At 44.7% G+C, this 24,447-nt stretch overlaps 1 pseudogene; it reads left to right on the top strand.

The window, feature by feature from the left end:
- Positions 1 to 4,428: 4,428 nt before the first annotated feature.
- LOC102440717 lies at positions 4,429 to 6,339 on the top strand (annotated as a pseudogene).
- Positions 6,340 to 24,447: the final 18,108 nt, after the last annotated feature.

Raw genomic sequence — 24,447 nt, 5'->3', positions numbered from 1 at the left:
TGTTTGGGGGGGCCCTACTCCTGTTTACTACAAAAACAAGGCCGATCAAGGGGGGTTTGTGCCCCCTCCCCCCTTTTTAAACCCCAAACCCCAGGGGCAATCAGGGGGTTGGGGGAGCTCCCCCCTATCAGGCACAGAGCAGGGCTGATCAGGGGGTTGGGGTGCCTTCCCCTGTCATGAACAGAGCAGGGCGGATAGGGAGGTTGTGGCCCCGCCCCCTGTCACACACAGAGCTGCAGGGCGATCAAGGGGTTTGGGCGCTGCCCCCTGTCACGCTGATCCCGGTGCCGGGAGCCTCGCTGCTCCGCTGATCCCGGTGCCAGGAGGCATATTGTCCTTTTACTATATAGAATAGAGTCCTGGTGCATGGGTGGGGGCCCGCTGGTTTGCCCTGAATGGTGTCCTGGATCAGGGTGGAGGTCCCCACTGGGGTGCCTGGCCAGTCTGGATGAAGGGCTGAGGGCTGTTTTCCGGATGGCGAGTGACTAAAGCTTCCAACTGCTCCTTGTTTTCTTTTTTTTTTTATTCTAGGCCAGCTTTAGCTCTGAGGCCTCGCTGCTGAAAACATCGATACAATGTTTTGATACAATGTTTTTGGTCTGGCTGGCTTTCAGTCCCGCTGGTTTCTGGAGTTTTGTTTAGCTTCTTATTTGCAACATAGTACATAGTTGCTTAGACTTGCAGCTGAGAGGCCGGCAAGTGAGGCGGGGAACGTTGGAGTCCGCAGCAAGCAAGCCTCATGTTCGCTTCAGTGCCTGGCTGCAGGCTGCCATCTTGGCTGACAGTTAATTTGCATATACTCACTGATTAGCCAATGAAAAGGGTAGCAGTCGTACGCTAATTACCATGTTTCTCTTTTATTAGTGTAGATAATTTAAAAATCAATCAATTGAATAGCAACAGATTCATATTCATATGTTGAATATCTTTAGGCCTCTAGGAGATAGAGTTTAAAGCTCATGTAAAAGGAAAGAGTTTTCTCTTTTGTTCCCCAATTGGGATAAGAGTATGAGTATTTCATTAAAAAGTTAAGATATTGTTTGCATAATGGTGTATATAAGAAGTGCAATTTTCTAGCCAGGGAAAGCCTATCATATAGATGCTTCTTGGTCAGGGTAAAGCCAGAATCCTGGGAAAGAGGTGGAATGGAAAGAATCGACAAACTGTATTTAGGGGGTTGATTTAGGTTTTAATTATTTTGCCCTATTTTGGCATATGTGTAGACCTAAGTAAGATAACTTCCAAATGCTATCTTTTCTAGACAAAATCTAGATAAGGTGCTGAATGACAACTAGAAGTATAAGATTAGAATAATTTATGGAAAGCCTATAGTCATACTTTATATTTTTGTGGGTTAATAGTTTACCACATATTCATTTGAGCATATTTTTAAAAATATGTTTTTATTGATTTCAGAGAGGGAGGAAGAAGGAGAGAGAGATAGAAACATCAATGCTGAGAAAGAATCATTGATCAACTGCCTCCTGCATGCTCCCTGCTGGGGACAGAGCCTACAACCTAGGCATATGCCCTGACCAGGAATTGAAGCATGACCTCTGGTTCACAGGTTGATGCTCAACCATTGAGCATATTTAAGTGACAACAATTTGAATTAAGCATAAGACAGTGTTTTATGTGTTAATTTTATGTGTTAGCTTAGTTAGGCATGGTGCCCCGTTGTTTGGTCAAACATTAGTTTAGATTTTTTGAAGGCATATTTTAGATGTGATTAACATTTAAATAAGTAAGTAGACTTTGAGTAAAGTAAATTTCCCTCCATTATGTGGGTGGGCCTCATATAATCAAAGATAAGCTTAAGAGAAAAGACTGAGGTCCCCAGAAGAGGAAAAAATTCTGCTCCCATACTGCCTTTGGAATCAAAACAACAACACCACCTTCTGCTAGAATTTTCAAGCTACTACCTGCCCTGCAGATTTCAGATTTGCCAATATTCACAACTTTTCTTTCCCTCTCTCTCACATATATTTGTATATAGATATATAGATAGATTAGATAGATATATAAAAATATATAGATATTGATAAATATAGAGATATATTTATATATTTATATATTATCTATATATATAAAAGCCAAGTGACCGGAACAATGGAACGACTGGAATGACCGGTCACTATGACGTGCACTGTGGTGGCTAACCAGCCCGATCAGGGCCCCAGTTGTCCCTCCCACCCCAATCAGGGGCCGGGCCAGCCGGACCAACCACCCGTGGCCCCTCCCCCCAGCTGGTCCCGCCCCTGGTTACCCCCCCCACCATGATGGGGTTGGGGCAGGTCAGCCAGGGGATTGCCCCCCATCGGGGTGGGCCAGCTGGACATCACTTGTGCACAAATTAATGTGCTGGGCCTCTAGTAATTATCTATTTCATAAATGTTATATAAGAATATAAATGTAATTATGTTATAATTCTTTGTATATATCTAGAGAGAGAAATACATAGAAAAAATATAAATCATTACTTTGAGAATAAATGAAAACTTATAAAAATTTTACCAAGTAAAGAGTGGGAGTCCTGTCACTTACATGATTCTGTTGCCAGTTCCAATAACCTGCCAGGTGGGAGGAGCACTGCCAGGTCTGAAGTTCGGTCCTGATGGTGCTTCCCTTACTTCACCCAAAACAGCCTTCATGGAAGTGCAGTCGAAGCACTTTAATAGCTGTGGTTATTACTGTTAAAAACTGAATGAAGATTTTGCAGATTATTAGAAGTTTTCCAGATGCTGAGTCTATACATGCATTTTATCTGAAAATCAGTCTGCTTAGATACATGAAGGGTTACTCAGTAATAATGAATGTCTTGTTTTGGCTGTTGCCCAATGTAAGCAGCTATAAAATTTCCAGTCATTTTCCTCCTTGATATGCTGATATTTAATAAGTTAGAAATGTCTTTTGGCAAACAGATTCTATGCATCATCTTTTAACTCTAAGACAGTTTGGAATTATGGAATACCAAAAGGTTGGGTAAGGTCAAGTGCTTCATTTAAATTCTTGGCTCCCGTGATATTCCCTAAATTACAAAATCATCTCCATGGTACTCTTTTCCTTTTGGGGACTGTCCGTCCTTCCTCTTGCCTTGAAAAGCTGAACTAGCCTTAATTGCTAGCCTGATGCTCACAGAGGATCCTGATGGATCATTGTATCAAAATGTCTACATATATATATTAATTATAGGTTTCAATCCTTCCTAATTATGGGATAAACAAACTATATCTTAAGAAGAAAGTAATCCAGGTACAGTGGGATAAATCATGGAAATACTCAGACCAATTATAGGTTGTACTTTCTCCATTTGACCTTTACTACACAGATATGGTGAGAAACTTGGGATTTGAGTACATGGGGGTATTAGAATAAAATGTGTAACTCTGATGCATATTTAATCATAGCCATGTCTCATGCAGTATGTTTGGAATGAATTTCTTTTCTCTCTAAAAGGTACAATCATTCTATCACTTTCAGTTGTCCTAGGTTCCTCATAACTTCTCTTCATATTAATATCAGAAAAAAAGTCCTACATTTTGTAGAGCCAAGATAGAAAAAGTAGCTCATACTTCATTTTGTCAGGACCAACCTGGACCAAAGAACCTAGGAGGAACAGTTTAAGTTGTCAAAAGAAAGAAACACAGATCAGAAATACCTCAGACTAAATAAACATTTACACATCGTCTATCAAGACTTGACTTTGACCAGTCTGTTTTTAAATCTCTGATGATGGGTGACAGACAGCAGAATAAGTAGTCCTGAGGGCTGCCAGCCTCTCATCCAGGGAATAGGGGGCCACAGGCATCTGACCATCATTGTTAAGATTCAGAAAATCTGAATAGACATCAACATTTTTATAAGGAAGCTGAGGAATTCCAGATGCACCAACCCAATGAGAGAAATGCTCTGGACAGGAACTCATGGCAGACACTCCCACACTTCTTGGACAGACATTCACATTTCCTACTTGGGGGCATCCATCTACCCCCAAATGGGAGGACTGAACAAATATTCCTTTCATAACCCAGTCCAGTGAGGGCATATTTTGATTCCAGATATTTAGCAAGCTGACCAAAGGAGTCTGTCTACCTGTGAAAATTCCTGGCCGTTTGCCCCCAGCCTGAAACAAGAATGACAAGGAATACCTTTTCCCTCAGGAAAGAGAATCCTGCTGAGACCGAAACTCTCCATTCTAGACAGGGTTTGGCTTCTAGAATTTTAGACAAGACTGTAGACAGTTAAAAAAATTGGTAGTAAAATCAAACACATGGAGAAAAGCCATGAACGTTTTTGCGTATTGTTATATAAGGTGTTTTAAATGGAAAGGATTATATTTTTATAGGAAATATTTAGAGGACAGAATATTTTTCAAATATATTCTTTTTTTTCAGATTTACTAGTACTCTTGTATTTAAAACTTATTAAATGTGGAAGTCGTGTTCAAATGTGCTGGAGGGGACCCATGTCTTCCAGAGCTTAGTCCAAGGCCGCTTGGGGGGCTGTGCCGAGGCCCCTGCTGATGTCCTCAGTGCGGCTGTGGAGCTGGTGCGTGAGGCCCGTACCCTCCTCTTCTGGCTCAACACGCACCTCTTCACCCACTTGAATGACTTCTCGGCCTGCCAGGAGATTGGGGAGTTGTGTCGGAAGCTGGGCCTGGCCTTGCAGGAGGCCTGCCCAGCAGCGGAGAGGGAGAGCCGAGTCCTGAGGATTTGCAGCCACGTGACTGGGATCTGCCACAGCATTCTGAGCTGCAGCCCCCAGGAGCTTCTGGAGCAGAGGGCCGTGCTGGAACGCGTGCAGCTGGATGATCCTCTGGGCCTGGAAATCCACACCACCAGCAACTGCCTGCACTTCGTGTCCCAAGTGGGCACCCAGGTCCCTCCCAACATCCGGCTGCAGATCCTGCCTGGGGATGAGATTGTCCAGGTCAATGAGCAGGTGGTGGTGAGCTGGCCCCATAAGAATGTGGTGAGGGAGCTGTTTTGGGAACCAGCCAAGGTCAGCTTAGTGCTGAAAAGGTTCCGGTGCCGGAGACCCCTCCACAGTCCCCTCCACAGGCCCTGGGCTCCCCACAGCTGAGGGTCCCATCGCTGGCTCAGGACCCACTGTCTCCCAGGCCACATCTGAAGACATCTTTGCCTCAACCTGCCTTCAAACCCCATGTCCTGGGTCCAGCCCTGCCTCGACAGACTCTGCCTCTCTTTGACCCTGAGCCCCTGCCCAGTACCCTTGCATCCCCCAGCCACACTCTTAGCAGCAGGAGCAGAGACTCGTGAAACCCTAGAAGACAAGAGTCCTGTCCTTGTCAGAAGAAATCAAAAGGGGTGGCGCCGCCCCGAACCGCCGGCGGGTGTCCTGCCAGGAGCTGGCCAGCCGGACTGCGATGGCTGGCTCCTGCTGCGAAGGTGCCGGGTGGTTCATGAGCCCTCGCTGGCGCCGCTGCTGGTTTGTGCTCAAGAGACACAAGCTCTACTGGTACCGCCAGCTCCAGGATGAGAAGGCCGAGGGCCTCATCAATGTCTCCAACTACAGTCTGGAAAGTGGGCATGATCAGAAGAAAAAAATATGTGTTCCAGCTCACCCATGACGTGTACAAACCCTTCATCTTTGCTGCTGATACCCTGGCGGATCTGAGCATGTGGGTGCGCCATCTCATTACCTGCATTTCCAAGTACCAGTCTCCAGGCCAGGCCGCCCTACCCCGAGAGGAAGACTGCTACAGTGAGACAGAAGTAGAAGATCTTGACGATGAGGCTGGGTCCCGCTCAGCCTCGCCCAGCCTGGGCCAAGCTGGGAGTCCCCCCCATGGAGACACATCACCTGCAGCCACCCCTACGCAGGGCAGCCCACGGACCTCCTTTGGCTTTCCAACAGACAGCAGTGAGGGGACATTGGAAGGAATGGTGCGGGGCCTGAGGCAGGGTGGCGTGTCCCTCTTGGGCCAGCCACAGCCCCTCACTCATGAACAATGGCGGAGCTCTTCCATGCGGCGCAACCGAGTCCCCCAGCTCAATGAGCGAGTGCACCGTGTGCGGGCACTACAGAGCACACTCAAGGCAAAGCTGCAGGAGCTGCAGGCCCTGGAAGAAGTGCTGGACGACCCTGAGCTGACTGGAGAGAAGTTCCGACGGTGGAAAGAGCAGAACCAAGACCTCTACTCAGAGGGTCTGGGGGCCTGGGGCGTGGTGCAGGATGAGAGCAGCTCCCAAATCCTGACCTCTGGCTGTAGAGAACATTCTGCCCAAGCCCTGTCCTCTGACCCCGAGGAGCACTCTCATCTTTGCCACATGACCCCAGAGAGCAACCTCTGACTCTGACCAGCATCTAGTTCCTGACCTCTGGCCCTGAAGACCACCTCCACCTCTGGCCTCAGGCTTTACCCCAGCCGACCCCCTTCTGAAAAAAAACAAAAAAACAAAACAACATTGGAAATGGAAATGATTCTTTTTGGAAGCTGGGGCTCCATTGCTCTTAGTCGTCAGGTGAATTTTGAAACTCTCTTCCCACATGTTCTGTCTTCTTTAGAGCTGGGTGCTTCTTTGTATAAAAGGAGGATTCCACACTGTTGTATTCTCTTCCAACACACGTAAGGGTGCATTCACCATTATAAAAAATATTGTGGCAATATACATTTTCAGATTTTTAGCATGAAATATTCAAATGGTTACATTTGAGTTCAAATTTAGTCAAACCAAGTAGTTTTAGCAAATGAGTTAGGTTGTAAAACATTTATATTGGAAATATTTATTTTAGAGGCATCATTTATTCATTTCATATTTACTGAGCAGCCTGGTATGCTCATATGTATTTTAAATCTTTAATTCCTACCTGTGGAGTGAAAGTTTTGTTTATCCAAGAATTTTTAGGCATCTGAAAATAGGGAGAGAGATCTAAAAAGGAAGAAGCAGATATCAGCCTAATCTTAAATAAGCAGACAACCCAGTGTCCCAACCAAAATGAATCTTTCCCTTGATTGGCATATAGAAGAAAAGAAGATGCTAAGAAAAAATTTATTATTCCTGAAAATTTATCTGTTTCATTTAAATGAGGATTTGGTTTTACAAATGATAGAACTGCTAACTTGATTATGTTCTAGCCTAAACAGTCATGCAGGATTTGGTTTCCTTTTCTCCGTTTGATGTCTGAACTTTGTGTGGCTATCAATTAATCACTTACTATCTAATTGAAAAGCAGACATGTGGCAGAAGAGCAACTAGAATAAAAGAGGCTTAAAAAATCCTTAGGAATGCTCCTTGCAACTCAAAATTTATGCACTGAGTAATTGAGACTAGAGTCACAGGAAAAGTATATTAGGAGCAGTCTGAAAGCTCAGTAGACTCTCACTCTTGGTTTAGTTTGCTTCCCTCTACACTGAGAGGAATATGACCTATTAACTTCAGTGGAATTCTTGCTAGCTCTGCACCATAGGATTGAGCCAGCCATTCTATTAAAAGTGAGGCTTTGGTACACTTGGATTGAATGAATTCAGGACTGCCAACCATTGTCAGTTAGTAGCTAAACTGCAGAGATCTTGGCACAAAGCATTTCAAAATATGCTCTGGCTAGTCCCAAAAGAATTATTTTGCTTTTAGAACAATTTGAAAACACACCGAGTCATAGATTAAGGCCAAATGTGTGTTTGGCACAGGTTTATCTATTATATTCATTTGTATATTTTCATGGTACCTATCAGTACGTCTAAGCTTTTATACAGGAACGGAATACACTTGAATGGAAGTGATTGGAAGATAATCCATTTCCTCTGTAAACTTGGGCTATGATAATACAATGCATAAAGGGGTCAGGGGCTGGCCAAGCTTTTGGAAGGACTGTGCATTGTTTATCATCTGCACCTCACATGTGAGAGTTATCCATTTAGAAAACTGATCAGTAGCAAGACAGATGCTTGCTTCACTTCACATTGAACGAAAATATACAGCGAAGCTTCCCTGGAGTGCTGGTACAGTGTTGTTTAAAGACAACTCAACCAAGAATCAGGAAAATATGGTCTAGCTCAGGTCGCCTACAAACGCTTTGTATAACCATGCTCAAAGCACAATCGCTCTGGATCTCCTTATTTGCAAATTGAAGGGTTTGACTCTCCTGGAGAGTATTATGCTAAACAAAATAAGCCCGTCAGAGAAAGAAAGTATCACATGATCTCACCCATACACTCATATGTGGAATCTAAAGAACAAAATAAACTGATGAACAAAATAGATCCAGAGACATAGAAGCATGGGACAAACTGAAGAATCTCATTGTGAGGGCAGGGGTGCAGGGGTGGAGGGGGTCAGTGGGGAAAAAAAGGAGGACATCTGTAATACTTTCAACAATAAAGATAAGTTTTTAAAAAGGTATATTTTGTTCCTTAGTTATAAATCTTCAAAGGATGATTTTTAAAAATGGTGGAATCAAATTAATAATGAGACTAAATGCCATGACTGCAAAGGTTTTTTCATCAGTTCTACAAGCTCTCTTTGCTAAGTTCAGCATTCAAATAGCCAGGTCAGGAAACAAAAAGAATGGCCCAAACTAGGTAGATTGTAGGGTTGTGATGATTTGATGGCTTAGGAGGCCAGATAAAATTTATTGTAGAAATACTTAGTTGCCAGAGGCAAAATGGCGGCGGAATAGATGGCTGTGTCCTGAGCCTTGTCCTGGAGCAAATAGAATGAGCAGCTGAAATGAATAACATCCACCCCGACCTAGTGAAGGAGACTCAGCTGGTGAGACAATTTGCAGCCTGGAAGGGCAGAGGACCCCTGGATAAAGCCCAGGGCACTGCAACCACGTGAGCAGCAGACATGTGAGCAGCCCATCCTGTCCAAGGAACAGCAGCCCCACGAGCAACTCTCCCCAGGCCTAAGAGCAGCAGCCTCACGTGGCTTGCCCCTGTCCAAGGAGCAGCAGCTGTGTGAGTGGCCCGTTCCCCTGTCCGAGGAGCAGCAACCATGAGAGCAGCCCACCCCATCTGAGGAGCAGCAGCCACACAAGCAGCCTGCCCAGGACTAAGGAGCAGAAGCTGTGTGAGTGGCCCGCTCCCCTGTCTGAGGAGCAGCAACCATGAGAGCAGCCCACCCCATCTGAGGAGCAGCAGCCCCACAAGCAGCTTGCCCAGGACTAAGGAGCAGCAGCCCCGTGCAGCCTGCCCCATCGGAGGAGCAGCAGCTGCCCACAGCCCGCACTCTGCACCTGTCTGAGGAGCAGCAGCTGCGTGAGCAACCTGCCCCTGTCCAAGGAGCAGCAGCCTCATGATCAGCCACCCCCATCCAAGGAGCAGCAGCTATGTGAGCAGCCTCCCCCCACCAGCCAGAGGAGCCACCACTGCTGTGAACAGCATCCACCAGAGGAGCCGCTGCCAACTGAGGAGCAGTCATGACTGCGACCACCTTAGGATCAAACAAAAAGAAGTTAACTCCTCCTCCCTAAATGTATGCTTAAAAAAAAATCCATCACATGCATTAGTTTTTATTATGATATACAAAAAGCTGGCATTTTTTAATTTTATGAAATTAATCAACCTGACATGTTGGGATCCTTCCTTTTCTTTTAAGCCTGCTCACTGGAGGCCGGCATTCCTCTGTGCATCACTCAATTCCCAGCTTTATTAGGCCTCTCTTAAAGCCAGAAAAAGATTTGTTCTTAAGCACTCTTTGAATTCTTCTGATTATATAAAATACTTTTTATAAAGAAAAACCATAAAGTTCTTTATAGCAAGTAGCAGCACTAGTCAGCACTGGGATATTGCCAGTTTAAGGTGAATCTGTATTAGTTTCCAGGGCTTTGTAAGGAAGTACAGTGGCATAAACAACAGAAATGTATTGTCTTAATCCCGGAGGCTAGTGTCTGAGACCAGGTGTGAACAGGATTGGTTCCCTCTGAACCTGTTCCATGCCTCTCCCCTAGCTGTGGTGGTTTGTGGAAATATGACATTTCTTGGCTTGTAAATGTATCACCTTGATCTCCACCTTCTTCTTTACATGGTATTCTCTATGTGTGCATGTCTATGTCCAAATTTCCCCATTTTACAAGGAAATCAATCATATTGAATTAGAGACCATCCAACTCCAATATAACATCATCTTAATAATTCCAATTGCATTAATCCTATTCCCAAATAAGGTCACATTCTATAGTACTGGGGGTTAGGACCTCAATATATGAATTTTTGGTGGACACAATTCAACCCACTACATATGGTTTTCAATATTCTTAGTGTGGAGAAATCACATTAGTGGTATTGGTTTTGCACTTTGTACCGGGGTTCAGTTACCTTGATAAAATTCTATGGAAGGCTCTTGGCTAAATTATGAAGAAAATGATTCTGCTTTCTGTTATTCTGCTACTTCTTTCTGGGTTCTTTTGTCCTTGATAGGCCCTACATCCTTAGTCCTTTCATGTTCTTGCCCTTTAGAATAGATATGCAATTCATAATATTAAATTTCTGCCATAGCCTTTGTTGCTTTAGGGAACATTTCTCAAACGTCTTTGTTCAGCTTCTTGGCTGGCAGCTTTATCTGATGTGCTTACAGAATAATAAGATATAAAAATCACCTGTTTTTTACTTTTCACTCTATCTAAACTGAATTCTTCACCTTCATCACCAACATCTAACTTGTAACTAGTTACTATAACCTATTTGTTTTCTTGTCTCTCATCTCCACCTTAACTAGAAGATACAGGCATCTATTTTAACCACTTTACCTGGAAAAAATATTTCATCTCTGCTGATTCACAGAAACATCCATATCCTATTCTCTGTGGTGGAGTAAGGCAAGAGATGGGAGCTGAAGTTTTATCAGCACTAGACACTTTACTAGGCACTCTGCATAGATGTTCCTATTTGAATCTTACAGTAACTCTATGAGGTATTCTTATCTAAATTTATGAACAAAATAGAGACAAGCTAACAAATTCATTTGTGATCATGACTAATAACCAAGAAGAAAGGGTCTCTGGAGTTCTTTCCATTTCAGGAAGGATTGCTGAACTTTAATAATATTTTGAATGATAATAATAATGATGGTGATTTTATATTTATTGACCACTTGCTCTATACTAGTTTCAGGTGTACTACATAATGATTCAATATTTATATATATTTTGAAATAATCACATGTCTATTTAATATCCATCACCAAACATAGCTACAATTATTTGCTTGTCATGAGAACTTTTAAGATCTATACTCTTAGCAGCAAGTTTCAAGTATACAATACAGTATTATTAACTACTAGAGGCCCGGTGCACAAAATTCGTGCGGGGGGGGGGGAGTGTGTGTCCCTCAGCCCAGCCTGCACCCTCTCCAATCTGGGACACCTCGAGGGATGTCTGACTGCCCTCACACAATTCAGGACTGCTGGCTCCCAACCGCTCGCCTGCCTGCCTGCCTGATTGCCCCCTAACCACTTCTGCCTGCCGGCCTAATGGCCCCCTAACCAAACCCTGCCAGCCTTATTGACGCCTAACTGCTACCCTGCCGGCCCGATTGCCCCTAACTGCCTTCCCCTGCCAGCCTGGTCACCCCTAACTGTCCCCCTCTGCCAGCCTGGTCACCCCTAATTGCCTTACCCTGCTGGCCTGGTTCCCTCCAACTGCCCTCCCCTACAGGCCTGGTCCCCCCCAACTGCCCTCCCCTGCAGGGCTGGTCCCCTCCAACTGCCCTCTCTTGCAGGCCTGGCCCTCCCAACTGCCCTCCCCTGCAGGCCTGGTCCCTTCCTACTGCCCTCCCCTACTGGCCTGATTCCTCCCCTGCTAGCCATCTTGTGGTGGTCATCTTTGACCACATGGGGGTGGCCATCTTGTGTGTTGGAGTGATGGTCAATTTGCATATCACCTCTTTATTAGATAGGATAGCCACCATGCTGTACATTGCATGCCCAGAACTTATAACTGGAAATTTGTATCTTTTGACTATCTTTACCCATTTTGTCCCCCTCCTTCTCTTCTCTGTATCTGGGTTTGGTTATTTACTTACTTTTTTAGGTTACACATATAAGTGATATATGGTATCTGTCTTTCTCTGTCTGACTTATTTCATTTAGCATGAGGACCTCAAGGTCCATAAACCCTATTTTATGAGATGAGAAAATAGGAGCTTAGGGAGGTTAAATAGCTTTACCTAACTTTCATACTCAGGACTTAGTAAAACCTATGTTGGAATTCTGCCAACTTGAATTAAGACCCTTCACTTTTAACCAAAACACTATATTTGAAAGTGAAAATATTACATATTTCTTTTTACTCAGTCGACTTTTGCAAAACCACTCCCATATTTATTAAAATTGTCATTTATAAAGACCAGATTTAATCTCCATGATGTTTTTTTTAAATTCTTTATTTTTGAAAGTATTACATTTGTCAATTTTTCCCCCATTTTCCTCTCCCAGCCTGCCCTTACCCCCCAGCCCAGGCCTTCACCCCGCTATTGTCTGTGTCCATTTGTTATGCTTATATGCATACAAGTTATTTGGTTGATCTGTTATCCCCACCCCTGCTGGCTCCTCCTTCCCTGCCTTCCCTCTGAGTTTGATATATGTTTGATGTTTCTATGTCTCTAGATCTATTTTTGTTCATCAGTTTATATTGTTCATTATATACCACAAATTAGTGAATCATGTGATACTTATCTTTCTCTGAATGGCTTATTTCACTTAGAATAATGCTCTCCATGTCCATCCATGATGTTGCAAATGATAAGAATTCCTTTTTTTTACTGCAGCATAGTATTCCATTATGTAGATGTACTACAGTTTTTTAATCCACTCATAGGCTGTTTCCAAATCTTAGCTATTGTAAATTGTGCTGCTATTAACATAGGGGTACATATATTCTTTCTGATTGGTGTTTCTGATTTCTTGGGATATAGTCCTAGCAGTAGAATGACTGGGTCCATTTTTAATTTTTGAGGAAACTCCATACTGTTTTCAACAGAGGCTGAACTAGTCTACATTCCCAACAGCAGTGTACTAGGGTTCCCTTTTCTCCACATCCTCGCCAGCACTTGCCATTTGTTGACTTGTTGATGATAGCCATTCTGACAGGTGTGAAATAGTACCTTATTGTCGTTTTGGTTTGCATATCTTGGTTGATTAGTGACTTCGAGTGTGTTTTCATATATCTCTTGGCCTTCTGTATGTCCACTTTCAAGAAGTGCCTATTTAGGTCCTTTGCCCATTTTTTTGTTGGATTGTTTTGTTTGTTTGTTTGTTTGTTTGGGTCCAGGGGACTAGGCAGGGAGGTGTACTGCAGAAGGTCTCTCTGGCCTGCAGTCACTGTGGACATTTGGGAGCTGGTGGCGAGGTTGGGTGTCACTTACTGAAAGTGGTGGTCCCTTGCGAGTTTTGGCCGGTGAGTGGCTCACTGTGTGGGTTCAGGGTGGTGTCCAAGGGCAGACTGGGTGTTGGTGTGTCTGTGCTCCTGGCCACCACTGCTTACCCCTTCAAGATGGCATGGGCTCTGAGCCAGAGCTGCTGCCCTTCAGGATGTCTTGCAGAGTATTGGGCACAAAGATTATGCTCAATACTTTAAGCAGCCATATGACTGTATCCCTTGAACTTATAATAAATACAACTGGAGAAGTTATCACTGAACTGGGCTGGAAAAATATTGGAGAGTTAGAAACCTATGTTCAAGGTCCAGTTGACACCTGTGATATTAAATTAATTTGCAAATGGAAAAGCTTAATTTTAATGGTTTGGGTTCAAAATGGGTTTTAAATGCATACCTCACATTTTTTTAGTTCCAATCATGTTTTAATTATGTTGGAAAATATCTTCATTTTTGGTTAACAGCAAATAATACATGGAATGTCAATTTCAGCATTGTGGTTTTGTTCCATGGTATTTAGGAATGCAAATTCTATGTACCCAGGCTTTGGCCCACCTACATATTTTGGTGGGGCAGGGTGTGGGGATGTTTGTGTGTGTGTGTGTGTGTGTGTGTGTGTTTGTGTGTGTGTGTGTGTCTGTTTAGTATCAGTGGTCAGATCTAATCTAATCTGTATATGCCTTCAGAAATACACATGGGCTCAGTGTTCAGACATATTAATTATGAAATTATTTGGTAACAAATGTTATCTTCATTGATGTGTGCTTTCTTTCTCTTAACATTTAATTTTTAATTTCAGCCCTTAAAAATGACCATTTAATACTTTCAGGCACAAAATTGGTAGCAGATGGACTATAGTACATTAGTTATATATTGGAGAGCCAAATAAGCAGGCTTTCTTAAGATATGATATAATATGATATGATATCTATAGCTCAATTTTATCCATGATTAGTATTTTTCAGACATTGTGTGAGTATTTACCTGTATTATTTCCTTTAATCCTTATAATAACCTTACAAGGTAGGCGATATTCACTACTCCATCTTACAGATAAGGGATCTGAGGTAGAGAGGCTATGTAACCTGCTCAAAGGCATACAGCAAGCCAGAATTTGAATTCATATAGTCTGATTCCAAAGCTGACCAACTTGCTACTAACTAAAATAGTAACTGGAAGAATTTCCCCTTCAATGACTTTTTTAAATGGGAAAATTTATTTAAGTTGCCATATTTAATAAGAGGTAAATGAGTCCCAAAAAGCCAGATTGTAACAACAAAGTATCAGTGAGTTATTCACTTAGTCCTTAGCTGTTATCAACCCCCACTTAATTTTTAGATCCTGGCCTCATAGAACACTTTCTTTAGATAGAACCTAATCACTTTATTTAATAAAAGGTGAGAGATTTATACAGTCTTAAGAGAAACCACAATATTCCCAGCTCCAGTGTTTCCATAGCTTCTTCAGTTAAAAATGTTTAGATATTTTTTTCTGTATCTGAAGTTCTTTTTTATTTATATAGTTTACATTTAATATTATTCTGTGTTAGTTTCAGATGCACAGCAAAGTTGTTCAACAGTCATGTACTTTACAGAATGGTCCCCAATATTTTAAGTACCCACTTGGCCCCATATATATTATTATAATACTAGAGGCCCGGTGCACAAAAATTTGTGCACTCGGGGGGGGGGAGGAGAAGGGGTCCCGTGCCCTCTCGCAGTCTGGGACCTCGCAGTCTGGGACCCCTTAGGAGATAACGACCTGCTGGCTTAGGCCTGCTCCCGGGTGGCAGAGGGCAGGCCCAATCCCTAGGTGCAGCCCCTGGTTGGGCTCAGAGCAGGGCTGATTGGGGAGTTGGGGCGCCACCCCGTCATGCACAGAGCAGGGCGGATCGGGAGGTTGCGATGCCACCCTCAGTCACGCTCAGGGTAGGGCCGATTGGGGGGTTGGGGCACCGCCCCCTGTCACACTCAAGGCAGGGTCGATGGGGAGGTTGCGGTGCCACCCCCTGTCACGCACAGAGCAGGGCCGATCAGGGGGTTGGGATGCTGCCCCCTGTCACACACAGAGCAGGGCCCATCAGGGGGGTTGGGGCTCTGTACCCTGTCACGCACAGAGCAGGGTTGATCAGGGGGTTGGGGAGCTCCCCCCTGTCACGCACAGAGCAGGGCCCATCAGGGGGTTGGGGAGCTTCCCCCTGTCAGGCACAGAGCAGGGCCAATCAGGGGGTTGAGGAGCTCCCCACTGTCACTCACAGAGTAGGGCCGATAGGGGAGTTGGGGCACCGCCCCCTTTCACACACAGAGCAGGGTGGATCAGGGGGTTGGGGCACCGCACCCTGTCACACTCAATGCAGGGCCGATGGGGAGGTTATGGCTCTACCCCGTCACACACAGCAGGGCCCGTGGGGGGGGGGTTGGGGCACCACACCCTGTCACACACAGAGCAGGGCCGATCAGGGGGTTGGGGAGCTTCCCCCTATCAGGCACAGAGCAGGGCTGATCAGGGGGTTGGGGCGCCTTTCCTCTGTCACGAACAGAGCAGGGTGGATAGGGAGGTTGTGGCCCCGCCCCCTATCACACACGGAGCCGCAGGGCGATCAGGGGGTTTGGGCGCTGCCCCCTGTCATGCTGATCCCGGTGCCGGGAGGCCTCGCAGCTCCACTGATCCTGGTACTGGGAGGCATATTACCCTTTTACTATATAGGATAGAGGCCTGGTGCACGGGTGGGGGCCGGCTGGTTTGCCCTGAAGGGTGTCCCGGATCAGGATGGGGGTCCCACTTGGGTGCCTGTCCAGCCTGGATGAGAGGATGATGGCTGTTTGCAGCTGGTCACACCCCCTTCAGGGTGGGGGTCCCCACTGGGGTGCCTGGCCAGCCTGGATGAGGGGCTGAGGGCTGTTTTCAGGCTGGCAGGTGACGGAAGCTCCCAACCGCTCCTTTTTTTTCTTTTTTTAAAAAAATTCTGGGCCAGCTTTAGCTCTGAGGCTTGGCTCCAGCTCTGAGGCCTCAGCTGCTGAAAGCAGGTTTGGTTTGTTTGGGTTCTATAATAGAAACACTGTTTCAACTCCAGCTCTGAGATCCCGGCTGGCTGAAAGCAGGTTTCTGGGGTTTTGTTTAGCTTCTATATTTGTAACAATGTTTCAAACTGCAAGCTCAGAGGCCGGCAGCGGCAGGCGGGGAATGTTGGCTTCCTCCGTCACTGAAGCAAGCAAGCCTCATGTTCGCTTCAAGCTGCCTGGCTGCCGGCCGCCATCTTGGCTGGCAGTTAATTTGCATATCTCCCTGATTAGCCAATGGGAAGGGTAGCGGAGGTACAGCTAATTTCCATGTTTCTCTTTTATTAGATAGGAAGGAGGACTAGAGGCCCAGTGAATGAATTTGTGCATGGGTGGGGTCCCTCAGTCTGGCTGGCGATTGGGACTGTGGGAGGTTGGCCATGGGGAGGGGCCACAGGAGGTTGGCTGTGGGTGCGCACTGACTACCAAGGGCAGCATCCTAGCGACCAGTCATTTGGTCGTTTGGTCATTTGGTCGTTTGGTTGTTTGGTCACTTAGGCTTTTATATATATAGATTATTAACTCTATTGCCTATACTGTAATTTAGATCGCTGTGATTATTTTGTATCTACCAATTTGTACTTTTGAATGCTTTCACCTTTTCAACAGTCCTCCTACCCCCTTCCACTCTGACAGCTGTCAGTCTGTTCCATGTTTCTATTTTGTTCATCAGTTTATTTTGTTCATTAGACTCTACATATAAGTGAGTGCCTGTGTCTTTGTATTAGTGTTTTTCTAACATGCTTATTTCATTTAGCATAATAATCTTCAGGTCCATCCATACTGTTGTAAAAGGTAAGATTTCCTTCTTTTTTATAGATGAGTAGTATTCCACTATGTAAATATAGCACAGCTTTTATATCCACTCATCTACTGATAGACACTTGGGCTGTTTCCAGATCTTGGCTATTGTAAATAATGCTGCAGTAAACATAAGGGAGCATATATTCTTTCAAGTTAGTGTTTTGGGATTCTTAGGATATATTCCCAGATGTGGTATCACTGGGTCAAAAGGCAGTTACATTTTTAATGTTTTGAGGATGCTCCATACTCTTTTCCACAATGGCTGCACCTGTCTGCATTCCCATGAACAGAGCACAAAGATTCTCTTTTCTCCACATCCTCACCAGAAACTTGTTGTTTGTTAATTTATTGATAATAGCCATTCTGATAGGTTTGAGGTGATATATCATTGTGGTTTTAATTTATATATCTCTGATGATTAGTGACATTGAGCATTTTTTCACATATCTATTACCTATCTGTATATCCTCTTTGGAGAAGTGTCTATTCAGGTCCTTTTTCCATTTTTTTTAATTGGATTGTTTGTCTTCTTTATTGTTCTTTATATATTTTGGAAATTAATCCCTTATCAAAAGTATCATTGGCAAATATGTTCACCTATACCAGTGATGGCGAACCTATGACACGTGTGTCAGAGGTGACACGTGAACTCATTTTTTTGGTTGATTTTTCTTTTTTAAATGGCATTTAAATATATAAAATAAATATCAAAAATATACATCTTTGTTTTACTATGGTTGCAAATATCAAAAAATTTCTATATGTGACATGGCACCAGAGTTAAGTTAGGGTTTTTCAAAATGCTGACACGCTGAGCTCAAAAGGTTCACCATCACTGCTCTAGTCTATATATATATCTATATATATAAACGCCTATGCGACCATGATGACTGGACGACTGGCAGGTAGCTATGACATGCACTGACCACAAGGGAGCAGATGCTCAATGCAGGATCTGCCCCCTGGTGGTCAGTGCGCTCCCACAGCCAACCTCCCACAGCCCCTCCCCCTGTCTGGTCAGCCTCAATCGGCCCTGATCGCCCTGATCAGCCAGGAGGGACCCACGTGTGCACAAATTTGTGCACTGGGCCTCTAGTTACTAAATAATTGTCTTACTGTCTGAAGTGTTAAAGAAATGTTTATATGTTAATATGTACTTGAAAATTGACCCGAGAGAATAGATAGGTAGCAATAAATCTGACCACTCAAAAGAAAAGAAAATATTTTTTAAATTCAGCAAATTAAAATTAAAAAATTAAGAAATGTCAGGTAGAATAGTACATTCATGTTGTTTTGAGAAGTCTGATTATATGATCTCCCCTATCCTTGGGATAGAGTCCTTGCTTAATGCCATGGTGTGTAACACATAATCCCACAAAACTTGGAAAAATTGATTAGGGTTGAGGGAGGGAAACATGATCCAAATACATAGGAAATAGACCTATAAAGGTGGTTAGAGCGCCAGAAAGCCTGTCCTCCTAATAACTAGCACAGTCAAACTGGTCCTCTGAGAGTAACTCAACTGTAGAGCAGCTCAAAAAGTAAAGGAAAATAGCCCAAGAAGGTAATAATATGCAGCTCTAGTCAATAAAGAATATGAGACAGAATAAAGAAATATAGAGACAGGTTGATTTACATGGAATAAAAAGAAACACCTGGAGAAAGAAGCAGGGTTATAGGGTTGGGCCCTGGGCATAGGACATATGCATTCACAGAGTCTTACTAGAGAGTTGTCTGGTTTCTCCAAGTTTTGTTGATCCCCAACTGTATTGATGTATGTCTCAGTTCTCCTTAAGGCCTTGGTAGACCATTATTTGTCTTTCCTTACTTATCTTTGTATCTCACTATAAAAACACCCAAAATCTGAGCATATGTGCTCCTTGCATGGTAAAAGAATCTAATATTAGTAGAAAGGGAATTACTTTACAATTCTATTATCTTTAAAAGCTAAGGTTCTTATTTTATTTTTTAAAAATCTTCATTGTTGAGAGTATTACAGATACCCCCTTTACCCCCCATTGTCCCCCTCCACCTGGTTCCAACCCCACCCAAGGACTTTACCACCCTATTGTCTATGTCCATAAGTAATGCATATCTATAATAATAAAAGTTTAATGCTAATTAGACCAGAGAGGGGAACGACCTTCCAGACATCTTTCTGGATGAAGCCAGGGCTGTGAGGGCTGAGGAAAACCACCGAGTCTGCGAGGGCCGAGCCCCTTGCACAAATTTTGTGTATCAGGCCTCTAGTATGCATATAAGATCATTGGTTAAGATCCCTCTCTCCCCTCTTCTCTCTGAGTTTTGTCAGTCTGTTTCATGTTTCCATGCCTCTGGTTCAATTTTATTCATCAGTTTATTTTATTAGGTTTATTATTTGTTTATTTTGACTTTTGGATTCAATTGTGGGTAGATATGTATTTGTTGACATTTTATTGTTAATATTTTTATATCTTCTTCTTCTTCTTCTTCTTCTTCTTCTTCTTCTTCTTCTTCTTCTTCTTCTTCTTCTTCTTCTTCTTTCTCTTCCTCTTCCTCTTCCTCTTCTTCTTCATCTTCTTAAAGAACACCCTTCTACATTTCATGTAATACTGGTTTGGTGGTGATGAACTCCTTTAACTTTTTCTTGTGTGTGAAGCTCTTTATCTGACCTTCAATTCTAAATGATAGCTTTGCTAGGTAGAGTATTTGTGGTTGTAGGTCCTTGGTATTCATCACTGAATATTTCTTGCCAATTCCTTCTGGCCTGCAAAGTTTCTGTTGAGAAATGAGCTGTCAATTGTTTGGGCACTCCTTTGTGGGTAACTACCTGCTTTTCTCTTGCTACTTTTAAGATTCTCTCTTTGTCTTTAAACCTTGGCATTTTAATTATGATGTGACTTGGTGTGGGCCTCTTTGAGTTCCTCTTGTTTGGGACTCTCTGTGCTTCCTGGACTTGTAAATCTATTTCTTTTACCAGGTAGGGGAAGTTTTCTGTCATTATTCAAATAGATTTTCAATATCTTGATCTCTCTTTTCTCCTTCTGGCATCCCCATAATGCAAATATTGGTATGCTTGAAGTTATCCCAGAGGCTCCTTACACTATCTTTATATTTTTGGATTCTATTTTCTACTTGCTCTTCTGATTGTTTTTTGCTTCCTCATATTTCAAATCATTGATTTGATAATCAGAATCCTCTACTGTTGAATCCCTGTAAATTATTCTTTATTTCAGTGAGTGCAGGCTTAATTTCTGACTGGTCCTTTTTGATGTCTTCAAAATTTTCACTATGATCCTTAAAAGTCTAAGTACCTTGAAGCTTTCTTTGAGTCCCTTAAATGTCTCATTAATATCTGTGAACAATCTTATAACCATTGTTTTGAATCTGTATCCAATAGTTTTCTTGCTTCCATTTTTTTTTTCATTTGGGATATATTTCTTTGTCTCTGCATTTTGGCTGCTTCCCTATTTGTTTCTATGTATTAGGTAGAGCTGCTATGTCTCCTGGAATTGGTAGAATGCCCTTGTGTATTAGGTGTCCTGTAGGGCCCAATGGCTCAGTCTCCCCAATCACCTGAGCTGGGCACTCTAGGTACACTCCTGTGTGGCTTGTGTGCAGAGTCTTGTTGTAGTTGATCCTTGATTACTATTGGCATTACTGGGAGGAGTTGATCTCCAAGCCAATTGGCTGTGAGGACCATCTGTGACTACTGTAGAAGAGCTGCTGTGCAGGAGACACCCCTATGGAGCAGGACTTGCTTCAGTGAGGCTTTGATGCTCACTGAGTCCTCCCTTTGAGTGTGCTGCTTGTGGATGTGTCCTATCTAATAAAAGAGAAACATGGTAATTAGCTGTACGGCCGCTACCCTTCCCATTGGCTAATCAGTGAGATATGCAAATTAACTGCCAACCAAGATGGCGGCCAGCAGCCAGGCAGCTGATGCGAACAGGGAGGCTTGCTTGCTTCAGTGACGGAGGAAGCCAAGCTTCCCCGCCTGCTTTGCCGGCCTCTCAGCTGCACTCTAAACAACATTGTAACAAATATAGAAGCTAAACAAAACCCCAGAAACCTCCTTTCAGTCAGCCAGGCTTCAGCCAGCAGGACCGCAACATTGTTTCAAATACAGAAGGTAAACAAAAGCCAGAAACCTGCTTTCAGCAGTGGAGGTCTCATAGCTGGAGCCAAGCCTCAGAGCTAAAGCTGGCCTAGAATAAAAAAAAAAAGAAAAAAAGGACAGGTTGGGAGCTTCAGTCACTGCCAGCCTGAAAACGGTCCTCAGCCCCTCACCCAGGCTGGCCAGGCACCCCAGTGGGGACCCCCACCCTAAAGGGGGTGTAACCAGATGCAAACAGCCATCATCCCCTCACCCAGGCTAGCCAGGCACCAAAGCAGGACCCCCACCCTGATCCAGGACACCCTTCAGGGCAAACCAGCCGGCCCCCACCTGTGCACCAGGCTTCTATCCTATATAGTAAAAGGGTAATATGCCTCCCGGCACTGGGATCAGCGGAGCAGCGAGGCCTCCCGGCACCGGGATCAGCGTGACAGGGGGCAGCGCCCAAACCCCCTGATCAGCCCTGCTCTGTGCCTGATAGGGGGGAGCTCCCCAACCCCCTGATCGCCCTGCGGCTCTGTGTGTGACAGGGTTCAGCGCCCCAACCCCCTCCCCCACGGGCTCTGCTCTGTGTGTGATGGGGTAGACCCATAACTTCCCCATCGGCCCTGCCCTGAGTGTGACAGTGGCGGTGCCCCAACCCCCTGATCTGCCCTGTTCTGTGTGTGACAGGGGGCGGTGTCCAACTCCCCTATCGGCCCTGCTCTGTGTATGACAGGGGGGAACTCCCCAACCCCCTGATGGGCCCTGCTCTGTGCGTGACAGGGTATGGAGCCCCAACCCCCCTGATGGGCCCTGCTCTGTGTGTGACAGGGGGCAGCACCCCAACCCCCTGATCGGCCCTGCTCTGTACATGACAGGGGGTGGCACTGCAACTTCCCTATTGACCCTGCCTTGAGTGTGACAGGGGGTGGTGCCCAACCCCCCATCGGCCCTACCCTGAGCGTGACTAGGGGTGGCATCGCAACCTCCCGATCCGCCCTGCTCTGTGCATGACAGGGGGTGGCGCCCCAACTCCCCAATCGGCCCTGCTCTGAGCCCGACCAGGGGCTGCACCTAGGGATTGGGCCTGCCCTCTGCCACCCGGGAGCAGGCCTAAGCCAGCAGGTCGTTATCTCCTAAGGGGTCCCAGACTGCGAGAGGGCACAGGCCGGGCTGAGAGACCCCCCTCTACCCCCACGAGGGAACAAATTTTTGTGCACCGGGCCTCTAGTAGAGTTATAATTTGATATGGTCTGAAGCTGTCCACATGGTGCTCTGGCTCTGGGGCCTCCTGGGAGGTGCAAAGTCAGCTGCTGCCTGGGGCCACCCAGCAGGAGCTACTGAGCAATCTGTAGGTGGCTACTGTTTGTATTGGACTTGGAAGTGCCAGTGAGGCCAAGCTGTGAAGAAAGACACGTTGGCACTAGGTCTTAGGTCTTTTATTGATAGGTATGGGGCACACTGATGTCAACTGCTGCTTTTTAAGAGATTTTAGGAAAGTCTGATGCCTGAGCTAGGACAGGCCATTCATATGGAAAAGCCACTGCAAACAGCTATAGGTTGGATGGAACAGGGTTCCAGGGAGTCACCAGAGCAGCATGAACAACATGAGACATGCTGATGGGAACTCAGATATGGCTGCCAGTTAGCTCTGCAAAGGGGGAGGTCCCAGCACAGGAGCAATGACCCCTGCAAGCACCTCTGTTTGGGAGTAAGCCGCCCCAATGCCAAACAATCTAGTTCCTCTCCATATGTCCCTGGTTACCCCAATGCAGCCACCCAGCGCTGGAGCTCAGAGAGAGTGGGATCATGTAAATTCATGCGCCAGGCCTTTAAGAGGCACTGCCACGTGTCCAACAGCCTCTGCGTCACTCAGCCACAATCCCCACTGGTTTTTACAGCCCAAAGTTACAGGGACTTCTCTTTCCAGCTCTGGAACCCTGAGCTGAGGGTCTGGTGTGGGGCAGGAACCCCTTGCTTCTCACGGGAGGCCTCTGTAGCCAAGACATTCTTCCTGATGTGGGTGTACGACCAGCCCTTTCCATGCCCCTGTCCCTCCTCCTAGTCTCAATGTACTTTCTTCTTTACTTCTCTGGTTGAGGACTTCCATTCAGTCATCTTTCAGGCGGTTCTGAATGATGGTCGTTCTAGTTGTAATTTTAGTGTGGTTGTGGGAGGTGGTGAGTACTAGCATTTACCTACATCACCATCTTGGTTCTCTCCCCAGCAGCTAAGATTCTTAAAGGCAGGGACCATATATCTACCACATTTTGGCATGTTAATGAGGTAACAGAATAAAAACAGCTTTAGTGAGTTTGTCTGCATAGATTTCCTCATTTAGAACTCTCTTTAGCAGAGAGGCTTTCCAATATGTTGGTATTACTCATCTCATATCTTTGCATGAGATGTTGTGTGAATTCAAAGCCATAAAATATTGAACCCAAGTCAGGAAACCTTGGTCATAATCAGAATTCACCACTGATAAGGAGTTGGTAACTTAGGAAAAATCATCCAAAATCTCTCAGCTTCAGCTTCTTAATTGTGGACCTCCTATGTTTTGACTTAAAGGTGTTGTAAAAATAAAATGAGAGAACATATGTGGAAGTACTTTGTAAATTTGATATGTCATGCAAATATAGCTGATAAAGCTCTAGAACCTCAGAAGTAGGAGGGACTTTGCACCACCTCAGATACACCCAATTCAGAATAATTTTTAATGCTTTTAATCTGTTATAACTTTTACTCATCCTCTGACTTTCATTACCTAAGTCATTTAAATATGGATAATGTCTTCGCATATCTCATTTAAATGAATTACCTGATATTCCTAAGACAACATTTGAAACAAAGGCTAGGTTTATCTTTTCTTTAGTTAACACGTACATGCAGAGGAAAGAAGGATTTACCCTTAAACTCCATACATGCAAACTTACTGACAGAAAGCATGGGAATCATTTGTATGTACTACCAGACATGTTGATATCAAATGGGATTTGGGCTGGGCAGAGACTTAAACTGGTGGCGTGGGGCAGTGTTCCTCCCTCCCTCCCTCCCTCCCTCCCTCCCACTCTCCCTCCCTCCCTTCCTCCTGCTCCTCTTCCTATGTTCCTAGGGCTTCTTCCCCTATGCTCTGTGGCAGCAACACGCCTTAAGTTTGACCTTTTTACCCCC

Source organism: Myotis lucifugus, unplaced genomic scaffold (assembly GCF_000147115.1).
Source record: "Myotis lucifugus unplaced genomic scaffold, Myoluc2.0 scaffold_140, whole genome shotgun sequence".
Classification (NCBI taxonomy): Eukaryota; Metazoa; Chordata; class Mammalia; order Chiroptera; family Vespertilionidae; genus Myotis; species Myotis lucifugus.
The sequence above is the reverse complement of the archived record's forward strand: the minus strand, read 5'-3'. Positions and strand labels throughout refer to the sequence as shown.